Source organism: Sciurus vulgaris, assembly GCF_902686455.1.
Source record: "Sciurus vulgaris genome assembly, chromosome: 8".
In the NCBI taxonomy this organism is placed as follows: Eukaryota; Metazoa; Chordata; class Mammalia; order Rodentia; family Sciuridae; genus Sciurus; species Sciurus vulgaris.
Genome location: NC_136468.1, coordinates 108,720,094 through 108,730,043, shown reverse-complemented (window position 1 = coordinate 108,730,043; position 9,950 = coordinate 108,720,094). Strand labels below are relative to the sequence as shown.

At 37.7% G+C, this 9,950-nt stretch overlaps 1 pseudogene across 1 annotated transcript; it reads left to right on the top strand.

Moving 5' to 3' along the window:
- Nucleotides 1–5,299: 5,299 nt before the first annotated feature.
- On the top strand, nt 5,300–6,589 carry LOC306667941 (nucleophosmin-like; annotated as a pseudogene). The gene has a single exon. The product of its transcript is annotated as a nucleophosmin-like (transcript).
- Nucleotides 6,590–9,950: the final 3,361 nt, after the last annotated feature.

Below are 9,950 nucleotides of genomic sequence, written 5' to 3'. Positions count from 1 at the left end.
TATTTACCAATCAGATCCTCAGGAAAGGATTCTGGATTTAGGTGCAAATCTATCTGAAAACAATCAGGAGTCCTTTTCTTTAATTTTTAATATAGTAAGCGAAATAGTAATGCAGATTGCATGTAGTAGATTCACAATTATTCCAGTTTTAATCTGTGGTTAATTGGAATTCAGTGAAAGTGTAAGCAGGTGGGATATTAGTAGCTAACTTATATTGAATAAGGATGTAATGATAATATAATCATGAAGAGATGACTGTTCTTGCAGTGTTATAATTTTAGAAATCTAAATTAATTAACAACCCAAAACATGTTCAAAAAACCCAAAAGCATCTATGCAGCTATAAGGAACTCATTCTTTCTATCTGTGTTGAAATCAGAGTCTGCTTTTAAATACAGTCTGACTGCAAAAACGGTAAATGGTCTTCCACATTGAAGCTGGAGTTGTGGTTAGAAATAAGTGGTATGCAAATATTTAGGTGAATGACACTGAAAGTCTGCAACTTTCATATTTTCATGGATTTTCTTAGCCCTCAAGAAACTATCACTTTAACTTTGTCAGGAAACAGTGACTTCCCTTTACTTGGGATACCTAAAATGGGTATCATGTAAGACATTTTTTATTCTCTATTGGGTGTTAACCAATTACCAGTCAAGATTCAGCAGGCTTGAGTATGAAAATCAAATTTCCCCTAAAAGTCTACATGGAAAGAGTTTCAGGACTTGACTAATGTGTACAGCACAGTAAGGGGCATTGCACAGGGAAATAGAGTAGGAGAGCATTAGATTGGTAAAGTGGAAAAATATTAACTAAGGTAAAAAATGAAGCAAAACACATTGACATGGGGTACTCATACCATTGTTGTCATTTGATACTTCAGCAAAAACCCTTGGAAATAATTCAGATCACTTGTTGGGGTGGTTCCTTTATGAAGTAGACACAAAACAGACTGCTGTAAGTCAAAAATAGGGTGCCAGAATTTCCCCTTGACATAATACTGCAAAGAGCAGTAAAAAGATAAAGTAGGTGAGCATGTTAGAATTTTACACAATGTGTGTGTGTGTGTGTGTGTTTTCAGTTGTAAGGTATGAGGTTCAACTGACTGGGTATTACTTAATTTGTACACTAATAAGAATTTAAGAGCGATCATATAAAACCTAAAGTGCTAGCTGCCCTAGTAGAAAATGTTGGTTCTTGGGTAATTTCTAGATATAAATCAGGCTGCTGCATTAATAGAAGTTGTGGTTCTTTGATCAAAGGGGAGTTTTTGATCCTCATTAGTGAGAACCCAGCAACATCATCACAAATTTTTGCAGTGCCTATTTCTCTAATCATTCTCCAAAGGGACTTATGACCATTTGTCCTGGGAAATACTTCTGAGTATCCAAAGATTATGATTTATGTTGTTGGAGCTAAATTTTATATCAGAAGATATAAAGCTCCATTGTCATTCTCTTGCTAAATTGGGAGCTAACAGAGGTCAGTTGATTAGTGATTTTTCCAAGTAGTCCTGAATCTGTCTCCCAGTGAACCCATTGGACCTCTTAATCCACCCTGTCCTTGCCTCTGGTGCTCAAATATGTAACTGGGGCAGATATTCTTTGCAACAGTTTTGCTGTAACTCATTGTCTGTAGAGTAGGGACTAGTGTGCAAAAGAAAAGAAAGTAGAATTCCATGTAGCCTAGCTACCACCAAGACAGTAAATTGAAATAATTCTGCACTGGATTAATTACAAAGCTGGAGAAATTACAAAGTTTTGTACCACCATGGAAATTTTGAAAGATGCTTGATGGGGGGGCTTCCCCATATCCTCATTCATCTATTCATCAGATGACAGTGGAATACTACAAATGTAATCAGGTGAAGCAAGAGTGTGCACATTGTGATTTTAGCACAAAATTCTTCACATAATATGAATTTTTAAAAATTTTTATTTTACAAATATTTTCTCCTTCGTATCAATCATTGGAGAGAATAAATAGCAGTTCAAACTTTAATGGCAAAAAATTTTAGAGGTAATGAGAACAACAACACAATATATCAATATCTCTGGGACACTCTGAAAGCATAACTAAGAGGAAACTTCATTGCACTGAGCTCATGCATTAAAAAAAAAAAGTCAAAAACTAAATGACTGGATCCAAGATGGCAGACTAGAGGGTGACTGCATCTCCAGTCGCTCCAGAACCCAGGATTCAAGAAGGGGAGGCATTGAGAGACTCGGACTAAAATAGAGCCTCGGGGTGAGTCTCCCCCACGCGGTGAAGCTCTGCCTGGGCGGCAGGCCCGGATTCGTGTGGCTTATTAGAGTAGGGCAGAGCAGCTAGAGTCCTCCCCAGGCAGCCCTTCGCACTCCAGCGGTGGGCTCCTCCCACAGGGCCAGATTCTCCAGCATCTCGGAGCAGACCCCCCAGTGAGAGCCTTCCTGCACAGAACCAAGCTTCAAGTCCCTGAACCAGGGTGTCGAGTTCCTGTCCACAGCTTTCTTCAGCGACCAGGACAGGGCAACCAGGGACTTCCCCAAGCAGCCCGCAGCCAGCCCCCTCTGAGGGGAAGCACCTTTCCAGGCTAGATTCTCGGAGCAGACCCCCCAGTGAGAGCCTTTCCACACACAGCCAGCTCCAAGTCCTGGAACCAGTAGTGGGCTAGGGGGAGGTTTCCTTGGAAGCACTGCATTATCAAGTTATTCCAAGACTTCAGGCTACTGAAGGCAGAAGGTAATACACTGGAAATCTACAGGGACAATATAAGCCAATAGAAGAATTCTGCAATATCACAAAGTCCCACTGATATCTGACCAATATGAGAAAACAAGGGAAGAAAATGTCCCAAACAAACCTGGATACTATATCAATAAAACCCAATGACAGCACAGCAGAAGAAATGTCAGAAAGGGAGTTCAGAATGTACATAATTAAAACAATCAGGGAAGCAAATGAGGAGATGAAAGAGCAAATGCAGGCATTGAAGGAGGAGATGAAAGAGCAAATGCAGGCATTAAATGATCGCACCAATCAACAAGTAAAGGAGCAAATATGGGAAGCAAGAGATCATTTCAATAAAGAGTTAGAGATATTGAAAAAAAAAAAAAAACAGAAATCCTTGAAATGAAGGAAACAGTAAACCAAGTTAAAAACTCCATAGAAGGCATAACCAATAGGATAGAACACCTGGAAGACAGAACTTCAGATATTGAAGACAAAATATTTAATCTTGAAAACAAAGTTGAACAAACAGAGAAGATGGTAAGAAATCATGAACAGAATCTACAAGAATTATGGGATATCATGAAAAGGCCAAATTTAAGAATTATTGGGATTGAGGAAGGCTTAGAGAAAGAAACCAAAGGAATGAACAATCTATTCAATGAAATAATATCAGAAAATTTCCCAAATCTGAAGAATGAAATAGAAAACCAAGTACAAGAGGCTTATAGGACTCCAAATATACAAAATTACAACAGACCCACACCAAGGCACATAAAGACAGAATTTTAAAGGCCGCGAGAGAAAAGAATCAAATTACATTCAGGAGGAAACCAATAAGAATATCAGCAGATTTTTCAATCCATACCCTAAAAGCTAGAAGGGCCTGGAACAAAATTTACCAAGCGCTGAAAGAAAATGGATGCCAACCAAGAATCTTATACCCAGCAAAACTTACTTTCAGATTTGACGATGAAATAAGATCCTTCCATGATAAAAAAAAGCTAAAGGAATTTACAAAAAGAAAGCCAGCATAGCAGAACATTCTCAGCAAAATATTCCATGAGGAAGAGATGAAAAACAACGATGCAAATCAGCAACGGAAGGAAATAGCCTAAAGGAATAGCCAAATAAAGGGGAAACCAAATCATGTCAAAAAACAAAAATGAATCAAATGACTGGGAATACAAATCATATCACAATAATTACCCTGAATGTTAATGGCCTGAACTCATCAATCAAAAGACATAGACTGGCAGAATGGATTAAAAAGAAAAATCCAACAATTTGCTGCCTGCAAGAGACTCATCTCATAGAAAGAGATAACCATAGACTAAAGGTGAAAGGATGGGAAAAAACATACCATGCACACGGACACAGCAAAAAAGCTGGAGTATTCAGATAATGTGGACTTCAAGCCAAAACTAGTCAGAAGGGATAAAGAAGGACATTACATACTGCTTAAGGGAAGCATAAATCAGCAAGACATAACAATCATAAATATCTATGCCACGAACATTGGCTCATCCATGTACGTCAAACAAATCCTTCTCAATTCCAGAAATCAAATAGACCACAACACAATAATACTGGGCGATTTTAACACACCTCTCTCACCGCTGGATAGATCATCCAAACAAAAATTGAATAAAGAAACCATAGATCTCAATAACACAATCAACAATTTAGACTTAACCGACTTATATAGAATATACCATCCAACAAAGAACAAATACACTTTCTTCTCAGCAGCACATGGATCCGTCTCTAAAATAGACCATGTCTTATGCGACAAAGCTACTGTTAGCAAATACAAGAAGATAGAGATACTACCTTGTACTCTATCAGATCATAATGGACTGAAATTAGAAATAAATGAAAGAATAAAAAACAGAAACTTCTACAATACCTGGAGATTAACTAATACACTATTATATGACGAATGGATAACAGAAGACATCAGGAGGGAAATTAAAAAATTCTTAGAAGTAAATGAGAACAAAGACACATCATATCAAAACCTCTGGGACACTATGAAAGCAGTACTTAGAGGAAGATGTATTTCATGGGGTGCATTCAACAAAAGAAGTAGAAATCAACAAATAAATGACTTAACACTACAGTTCAAAGCCCTAGAAAAAGAAGAGCAGACCAACACCAAAAGTAGTGGAAGACAGGAAATAGTTAAAATCAGAGCTGAAATCAACGAAATTGAAACAAAAGAAACAATCGAAAAAATTAACAAAATAAAGAGTTTGTTCTTTCAAAAAATAAACAAAATTGATAAACCCTTAGCCACACTAACAAAGAGAAAGAGGGCGAAAGCTCAAATTACTAAAATTCAGAATGAACAAGAAAATATCACCACAGACACGAGTGAAATACAAAACATAATTAGAAGCTATTTTGAAAATCTATACTCCAAGAAAACAGAAAACCTCGAAGACATCAACAAGTTTCTGGAGACATATGAATTACCTAAACTGAATGAGGAGGACATACAGAACTTAAATAAATCAATTTCAAGCAATGAAATAGAAGAGGTCATCAAAAGCCTACCAACAAAGAAAAGTCCGGGTCCCTGGTGTGATTCTGTCCTGCGCGTCTCTTCTCTAGGGCAGCAGCCTATTTTCCGTCCGCCTTCTCTCCCACCTAAGTGCGTGCTACCACCCCATGGAAGATTCGATGGACATGGACATGAGCCCCTGAGGCCCCAGAACTATCTTTTTGGTTGTGAACTAAAGGCTGACAAAGATTATCACTTTAAGGTGGATAATGATGAAAATGAACACCAGTTATCCTTAAGAACGGTCAGTTTAGGGGCTGGTGCAAAGGATGAATTGCACATTGTTGAAGCAGAGGCAATGAATTATGAAGGCAGTCCTATTAAAGTAACATTGGCAACATTGAAAATGTCTGTACAGCCAACGGTTTCCCTTGCGGGCTTTGAAATCACACCACCTGTGGTCTTAAGGTTGAAGTGTGGTTCAGGGCCTGTGCATATTAGTGGGCATCACTTAGTAGCTGTGGAGGAAGATGCAGAATCAGAAGATGAAGAGGAGGAGGATGTAAAACTCTTAAGTGTGTCTGGAAAGCGATCTGCCCCTGGAGGTGGTAGCAAGTTTCCCCAGAAAAAAGTAAAACTTGCTGCTGATGAAGATGACGATGATGATGAAGATGATGATGATGATGAAGATGATGATGATGATGATGAAGATGATGAGGAAACTGAAGAAAAAGCTACTGTGAAGAAATCTGTACGAGATACTCCAGCCAAAAATGCACAAAAATCAAACCAGAATGGAAAAGACTCAAAACCATCAACACCAAGATCAAAAGGTCAAGAATCCTTCAAAAAACAGGAAAAAACTCCTAAAACACCAAAAGGACCTAGTTCTGTAGAAGACATTAAAGCAAAAATGCAAGCAAGTATCGAGAAAGGTGGTTCTCTTCCCAAAGTGGAAGCCAAGTTCGTCAGTTATGTGAATTGCTTCCGGATGACTGACCAGGAGGCTATTCAAGATCTCTGGCAGTGGAGGAAGTCTCCTTAAGAAAATAGTTTAAACACTTTGTTAAAAATTTTCATCTTCTTTCATTTCTGTAACAGTTGATATCTGGCTGTCCTTTTTATAATGCAAAGTGAGAACTTTCCCTACTGTGTTTGATAAATGTTGTCCAGGTTCCATTGCCAAGAATGTGTTGTCCAAAATGCCTGTTTAGTTTTAAAGATGGAACTCCACCCGTTGCTTGTTTTTTAAGTATGTATGGAATGTTATGATAGGACATAGTAGTAGTGGTGGTCAGACATGGAAATGGTGGGGAGACAAAAATATACATGTGAAATAAACTCAGTATTTTAATAAAGTAAAAAAAAAAAAGAAAAGTCCGGGACCAGATGGGTTCTCAGCCGAGTTCTACAAAACCTTTAAAGAAGAGTTCATTCCAATACTTCTCAAAGTATTCCATAAAATAGAAGAGGAGGGAACCCTCCCAAACTCATTCTATGAAGCCAATATCACCCTGATACCTAAACCAGACAGAAACACATCAAGGAAAGAAAATTTCAGACCAATATCCTTAATGAACATTGATGCAAAAATTCTCAACAAAATTTTAGCAAATTGCATACAAAAATATATTAAAAAGATAGTGCATCATGATCAAGTGGGTTTTATCCCAGGGATGCAAGGTTGGTTCAACATCCAGAAATCAATAAATATCATTCACCATATCAACAGACTAAAAGTTAAGAATCACATGATTATTTCAATAGATGCAGAAAAAGCATTTGATAAAACACAGCATCCCTTTATGCTCAAAACACTAGAGAAAATCGGGGTAGTGGGATCCTTCCTTAACATTGTAAAGGCCATCTACGCTAAGCCCATGGCCAATATCATTCTAAGTGGTGAAAAACTGAAAGCATTCACCCTAAAAACTGGAACAAAGCAGGATGCCCTCTTTCACCACTTCTATTCAATATCGTTCTTGAGACTCTAGCCAGAGCAATTAGACAAACCAAAGAAATTAAAGGGATACGAATTGGAAAAGATGAACTCAAACTATCCCTGTTCACTGATGACATGATTATATATTTAGAGCAACCGGGAAATTCCACCAGAAAACTCTTAGAACTCGTAAGTGAATTCTGTAAAGTAGCAGGTTACAAGATCAATTCTCATAAATCCAATGCATTTTTATATATAAGTGATGAATCTTCAGAAAGAGAAATTAGGAAAACTGCCCCATTCACAATAGCCTCGAAAAAAATAAAATACTTGGGAATCAATCTCACAAAAGAGGTGAAAGACCTCTACAATGAGAACTACAGAACACTAAAGAAAGAAATTAAAGCACGCCTTAGAAGATGGAAAGATCTCCCATGATCTTGGATAGGCAGAATTAATATTGTCAAAATGGTCATACTACCAAAAGTGCTATACAGATTCAATGCAATTCCAATTAAAATCCCAATGACATACCTTACAGAAATAGAGCAAGCAATTATGAAATTCATCTGGAAGAATAAGAAACCCAGAATAGCTAAAGCAATCCTCAGTAGAAAGAGTGAAGCAGGGGGTATCGCAATACCACATCTTCAACTCTATTACAAAGCAACAGTAACAAAAAAGGCATGGTATTGGTACCAAAATAGACAGGTAGATCAATGGTACAGAATAGAGGACATGGACACAAACCCAAATAAATACAATTTTCTCATACTAGACAAAGGTTCCAAAGATATGCAATGGAGAAAAGATAGCCTCTTCAACAAATGGTGCTGGGAAAACTGGAAATCCATATGCAACAGAATAAAATTAAACCCCTATCTGTCACCCTGCACAAAACTCAAGTCAAAATGGATCAAGGACCTCGGAATCAGACCAGAGACCCTGCATCTTATAGAAGAAAAAGTAGATCCAAACCTTCAACTTGTTTTCATAGGATCAGACTTCCTTAACAGGACTCCCATAGCACAAGAAATAAAAGCTAGAATCAACCCCTGGGATAGATTCAAACTAAAAAGCTTTCTCTCAGCAAAGGAAACTATCAGTAATGTGAAGAGAGAGCCTACAGAATGGGAGAATATCTTTGCCACTCATACTTCAGACAGAGCACTAATTTCGAGAATCTATAAAGAACTCAAAAAACTGTACACCAAGAATACAAATAATCCAATCTACAAATGGGCTAAGGAAATGAACAGACACTTCACAGAAGAAGATGTACAAGCAATCAACAGATACATGAAAAAATGTTCAACATCTCTAGTAATAAGAGAAATGCAAATCAAACTACCCTAAGATTTCATCTCACCCCAATTAGAATGGCGATTATCAAGAACAGAACAACAATAGGTGTTGGGGAGGATGTGGGGAAAAAGGTACACTCATACATTGCTGGTGGGACTGCAAATTAGTGCAGCCACTCTGGAAAGCAGTATGGAGATTCCTCAGAAAGCTTGGAATGGAACCACCATTGACCCAGCTATCCCACTCCTTGGCCTATACCCAAAGGACTTAAAATCAGCATACTACAGAGATACAGCCACATCAATGTGTTCATAGCTGCTGAATTCACTATAGCCAGATTGTGGAACCAACCTAGATGCCCTTCAGTTGATGAATGGATAAAGAAACTGTGGCATATATATACAATGGAATATTACTCCGCCATGAAGAATGATAAAATTATGGCATTTGCAGGCAAATGGATGAAATTGGAGGATATCATGCTAAGTGAGTCAAAATGACCATTCTACCAAAGGCTCTATGCAGATTCAATGCAATTCCAATTAAAAACTCAATGGCATTCCTTATAGAAATAGAGAAAGCAATCATGAACTTCATCTGGAAGAATAAGAGACTTCTAATAGCCAAAACAATCCTGAGCAGGAAAAGTGAGCAGGAGGTATCATAATACCAGACCTTAAACTACACTACAGAGCAATAGTAACAGAAACAGCATGATATTGGCGCCAAAATGGGCAGACCAATGCTACAGAATTGAAGACATAGAGATGAACCCATATACAGTTACCTCATACTAGACAAAGGAGCCAAAAACATGCAATGGAGAAAAGATATCCTGTTCAACAAATGGTCCTGGGAAAACTGGAAATCCATATGCAGTAAAATGAAATCAAACCTCTATCTCTCATCCCGTTCAAAATGCAATTAAAATGGATCAAGAACTTAGGAATTAGACCAGAGACTCTGCACCAAATAGAAGACAAAGTAGGCCCAAATCTTCATCATGTTGGCTTAGGATCAGACTTCCTTAACAAGACTCCCAAATCACAAGAAATCAAAGCAAGATTCAATAAATGGGATGGACTCAAACTAAAAAGGTTTTTCTCAGCAAAGGATACAATCAATAATGTAAAAAGAGAGCCTACAGAGTGGGAGAAAATCTTTTCCACATGCACTTCAGATATGGGAGGAGGAGATGTAGAGAAAAATTATATGAAAAGGAAATCTAAATACAGTGTTTGAAATTTTACCACCTACATACATAAAGAGCAGGCACATGATTGTCTGTTTTATTTTTCTTTATTTTGCCTATGTCTCATTTAAGAGGATAATAGTAGAATAATTATTATATGGAGTATCTAAAGAAGATCTTTCCCTTGAATAATGGGAATAGGAAATATCCCCAAAGGGAGAGGATGCTTATAAGCTCAGTAGAATTGCAATAGCAAAGGGCAATTGTGGAAGACATCAGGGACATTCCAAGTGCTGATG